General features: G+C 46.0%; 1 protein-coding gene across 1 annotated transcript in view; it reads right to left on the bottom strand.

The window, feature by feature from the left end:
• Positions 1-3,972, bottom strand: part of T265_09761 (hypothetical protein) — a gene marked incomplete at both ends in the record, with an annotated part of 18,142 nt that extends 14,170 nt beyond the window's left edge. The window contains one exon of the mRNA XM_009175932.1: positions 3,767-3,972. The remainder of the gene's footprint in view (positions 1-3,766) is intronic.
• Positions 3,973-5,586: the final 1,614 nt, after the last annotated feature.

Here is a 5,586-nt window from a genome sequence, read left to right as displayed (position 1 = left end):
CGGATTTATCCTATTTCCCTCTGGAACGCGCCGGTTGGCCCAGTCATTCAGTTCAACACTTGCAAAACATCTCTGTGACTCGACAATAGCGATTTCAGTTGGCTCAGAAACTCCCTGAATTCGATAGGCAAAGAGGTGATTTGAATGACGACTGGAGAAAAGTGAAAAAGGCCATGATCAGAACTCATGAAAATGTCTGCCAGACGTTCCTTACACACTCCAAGGAACGCCGGAACTCGGTACGATCAGCAGCTCTGACTGAAGCCAGGGAAATTATACTAGCACGTAGATCCCTCAAACGCCGACAAGTATTGGATCGCAAAAGCCCGGGAAATGGAGAAGGTTTCCGCAACGGGAGGAAACCTCACACCCTTCCAAATAATCTGAGCGACTGGTTCAAGGAGGGCGAGTGTTAGTGAAACTAACCACGAAAAGTTGGAGACCGCAATCCACTCAGAGAAACGCTTTGAATGATGGGCTGAGCACTTACAAACGCTTCTTATGAGCCTCTCCCTCTGGAAGGACTAAGTGCTTGCGCGTGGAACATCGATACTAGTCCAGACGGAAGTCCGGCGTGCAATCTCATTGCTTCAACACAGCAAATACGTGGGATGAGGAAGCAATTCAACAGAATGGGACACCCCGACAGCGATTCAGATATTCAGAAAAAATGCAAGGACATCATGCGAAAACCACAGAGGCACCAGCCTAGTGGCTATAACTTCTAGGGTATCTTCTAGCATTATCCTACCCAGGTAGATCCGTCATCGGGAGTGTCAGACTCGCCAAAACCACGCCTTGTTTCGTCCTGACCGGGGTTGCATCGATCCTATTTTCACCTTGCGAAGGGTAATGGGACCGCACTACGCCTTCTATCAACCAACAATCATTGTCTTCCCCCATACCAAATATACTTTTGACTCTGCTGATCGCCAGAAACTGACAGTGTTTGGCGATTGGCGCCACCTCTGAATTCATCTCATAAAGGCTTTGGATGTCTTCTCGCGGATGCGTGCGTGTCTATAGCAGAGTATCTTTTGAGTTCACCACCTCAAGTGGTGTCAGGTGTCGCCTGTCCCTTCAACTTCGAAATATCGATATGCTGTTTGAGTCTTCTTTAACTGCCTCCAACACCTCGGGGATCAAAGTACTACCGAGGGGGGGGGTCGCTAACGGACATAGAGTGAAATGACGATATTGCTTTTCTTGGATCAAATCCTTCAAAAATGCAATGTACTTTACATAAGCCAATTGTCCATTCATAGGTTACGCTGGTAAGGACATGTACTTTGTACACCAGAAGACCGTCTGCCTCACAGAGCTTTCTTTTCCCAGCCCTGAGCTGAGAGGAATCGACCCAGATGGGTAACCTGTGACCTGGCAAACAAAGAATGAAAGCAGTCGTTTCCCAACTGGTAACTCCCTGGATGAAGACCTTGAGTTCGAGATAGCTCAGTGGTCAGGGCATAAACCTAATCATTTGAAGGTGAGTGGCTTGAAATCAACTTCTGCATCTCGATTGCTCCCGTGAATGGTATTCAGGAGAAATAATGGCGCTCATGCATCCAAGCTATTGCCTTCAATGCATAGCTCCCTTCCCAATCCCCCCATTTAACAGTCCACTGACAGTGCTGTAGTTACGCACTAATTTATCAGCTCCCGTCTCCAATGCGCAGCTACCTACCCCACCTCCCCGAATCATCGGTGAACAAAACTGTGACAGCTACAACCACTGTACGACGAGTACGCGGTTATTACAGCTGACAATGATGATGATGATGATTGCTCACATATATAGCTGGAAAACCTGGCTATACCTCAGCCCTCTTGCTTCTTTACGGTGGCACAGCAAGTGGACACCTATGAGAATGGGAATCATGGGACTCAAATCATCAACGGTTGGTGATACTGACGGACGAGGTAATCACACAATCAACGGTCCTCCAGCGCGTGTGAGCTGTTTCTCGTTCCAATGCTAAGAAATGAGCCGAATTTACCATGGCAATTCAGGCAAAAGGACAGTTGTTATCCCTAATATGTGAGCAACAAATGAAGATAGAGTTGAGGGCGGTCTTATATCAGAATATAGAAATAAAGCAGGATCATCTAGCAGCGAAGCATGCACACACACATTAAGACTCGAGTATGTACAGAGGCTTGAGACGAGAATGGAATGGAAATGAGCAGTCTATTTTACGAGAAAGGAAGCGGCATGCAGGCCCCTGCGACAAATTTTTCACTTGCGCATATTCGGAGGTGAGATACTCAGAGACATCAAATCATCCTTTTCAAGGAGCAACTTCAGAACCGCACAAGAATGTCATCACTAATAGGGCAGTGGATGGAATAAACGACCAGCTGATATGAAGGGATCTCGCCAAGAAGGAGCCCCTACGTAGGGACAGAATGTGAAACCGAATCCGGGAACACACGCCAGACACTTGAGCGTTGTATGAAACCCAAACCAGCGTTTTTTAGTCTTACACATTGGTAGGTTTTTCCTCATGCCTTTAGCTATATCATGGTGACCGACGCTAATGAACATGTGAACGGCTTGCAACTGGTGTAATCTGTGGGACGTGAACAAACCATTGTGCCGATCAGCCGTGAAGAGATAGTGTGACCTCTATGATTCAACTTGGCACCCGTTTTTCAATTTCCCTTCTTTTACTTTGGGGAAGGACATGACGGGCTATGTCCACGAGCCAGCGTGTTCTATTCGGAAGCTACAAACTCTCGGCAATACACCATTACCAAACCGGTATGGTACATCGTGAAGATCATAAGGCCTTTTTCCTCATGAAAGTCAGGGGGGAATGTGTACAGAGGGGTAACAGAGGCACACACCTGTTTGGAAGAAGTCGGTAAAATGAGAGGAGCACGCGCTCCCCTCCCATATTTTGGCACCAATAGCATGGGGAATTGGCGAACCCGAAGTTGTTCACCTTCATATCCCTGGTATAGGAAGTCAAGAAAAATAATGGTACAATTCCCCTATATGGTTCGAGCACTGACCTCCGCATTTTATTGGCTTTTAGGACGATTAGAGGTTGAACACATTGCCGTTAGTGACTGCATTAACGGGTGCTTCTAGCCATTAAAAAGTGGACTAGGAAAGATATATAAGTCTCCGCTTTGACTGAAAAATTTTCTTCGCATAGAATAGGCGGTTCCGTTAATATTTTACGGCGAAAGAGTTACCACTAATTTTGATGTATGACAAAACACTGGGAGAGCTACACTTGCTTCAGTGTTCGGCACAACAGGTTCAGATAATTGAGCTATCCCTACAACTCTGGTGGATGAGCTATGCAGTGCAAGAAACGGAGATCCCCCTCGTGTTGAGACAGGCTGACGGAGTTGGAGCGGGCTGCGGTGGGGTGAGCACAGGGAGTCACAAACGAAAAGACAACGTGGGTAGCATCAGCCTCTGATTGGCTCATGAGGTCGAAAGTTGGGCCTGGGAAAATTCGGTGTCCAGTGGATACTTTGATCTGTTCCGAATACCTGGCGCCTTTAAACAAAAGTGCTCAACTGATCAGGCGCCTTAGGGGGCTTCAAGTGTCCCATGACGACTGAAGAGAATGGATGCAACACCGAGTCCGAATACAAGAAATATCAGCAAAGAATTTTCAGGCAGAACCGTTCACTACTACAGCAACGGCATTTAATTCGAGATTTATTGGCCCCGCTGCCATAGTTTTTTCATAACGTTGTACTGGGATAATTTGGAAACGTTGAAAAAACAAGTATTTTCATCACTCACTTCATTGGCCTTGAAATTTTAATCCAGTGTATGATCGGAACGTCGCATAGGCAACTGCAAATCGCATCAAACACAATCCGAAATTGATGTTCGGTGTTTTAAAATTCAGCTGGTTTCTGAAGCGTTTGATGAACCGTCTAGATGCCGCGGTAGGCGTTTACGTATTAACCAATCATAGGTTCAGCTAGGCCTAAACAGCACAGCCACGACCTTGAACGTTAGCGACCTTCAAAAGCAAAAGGCCGCAAAAGCGTGACGTGTACCACGTGGTGACGGTTTTTGCATTCAGTTTGGCAAATTTACCTTGCGTCACCTCAGTATCGAAAATTCCATCTATAAGATCCTTAAGATCATGTTTCTTAGCTACAGGTCAGGATGAACTGATCACATTTGAGGAGTTCTAACTCATGGCCAGTTTAGGTCGGAATCGGCAAGCGGATTAATTGAACATAACTTAATCGCGTATCACATTTAGCCAGCGGCTAGGCGCACACCCAAAATTTCCCTGAAACCTTGGTTCGAATGAAGAAAACTAACATAAAGTTATAACATTTGGTGGTAATTTTTCGGGCGAATGAGATCTTCCCAAACGGCCGCAGTTTTGTTGAAAGTTGTTTAAATCTACTCTAGGCGCACACCAAAATTTCCCTGAAACCTTGGTTCGAATGAAGAAAACTAACATAAAGTTATAACATTTGGTGGTAATTTTTCGGGCGAATGAGATCTTCCCAAACGGCCGCAGTTTTGTTGAAAGTTGTTTAAATCTACTCAATCCCCACGATATTCAAAGCACGCGATATTCATATTTTAAATGGCTGCTATGGCTGAGCACGTGAACGCGGAGGATGATTTTGTGCAGAATTTAGCTCGGCAAAGTTTTTTCATTCAGTGCATCACAAGTCGCTTTGAAAGATTACCAGGCGGAACATTACGTTGTTTTCGTCCGTATAAACTCCAAAAAGAGCAGCAATTCGCTACTTTTGTATGAGAAAGCCTTCTACCATTGCAGGATACATCCCTGCAGACGAAGCCGAAGCCGTGGAATTCGTCGCACCTAGTAAGTTCATGGTTGATTTTGTGTACGTTGTAGCACACGTCGTAATGATTGTCCTGCAATGTTCCACGTTCGCCAGTACCATGACTGCTTGAGGGTTACTTCCTACTACCTGGAGCACAACCATCCACGCAGCAAGTTTATTTTTGACAGGCACCCCATCAACCGGCGACTGACAAATGATGAATTAAAGGAGTGTTCTACCCTTTTGAAATACGGTGCTCCGTCATTGGAGATTCGGCAGTACGTCGCCGACCACTTTGGAAAGGTATTCACTATCAAGGATGTGCGTAACTATCGCGTCAAATGTCGACCCCCATTGTTGAGTATGTTGTTGGTTACCTTTTAGTCGGTTTCTTAGATGACATGTTGTCCATCATCGCCAAGTTTCGGGAGTGCGGTCGCGTGCTGCTGGTAGAATCGGAGAGTGGCAGATATAGTCACCTGTGTTTTTCTCGAACGTAGCAGATAGCACTCTTTAGACGTTTCCCGGACGTTGTAAACGATGATGCTACACAGGGTACTAACCGTCTTGGGTAAGTAAATTGCGAGCCCCTGGCGTTCGCTGTTAAGCTACAAGCTTTATACATCCCTTGTGACGGATGGCATGGGGATCGGTCGACCCGTAATGTATACCTTTGTCGAAAGGTAGCATTTTGCGCCATTGCGCAAGCTGTTCAGCTTGTTCAAGGATAGGATGGGTGGACAATATGCAGTCAAAACTTTCGTCATGGACAAAATGACTTCACAGATGCGGGCTGCCAAA

Source organism: Opisthorchis viverrini (assembly GCF_000715545.1).
Source record: "Opisthorchis viverrini unplaced genomic scaffold opera_v5_300, whole genome shotgun sequence".
In the NCBI taxonomy this organism is placed as follows: Eukaryota; Metazoa; Platyhelminthes; class Trematoda; order Opisthorchiida; family Opisthorchiidae; genus Opisthorchis; species Opisthorchis viverrini.
This window is presented reverse-complemented; position numbering and strand designations above follow the sequence as displayed.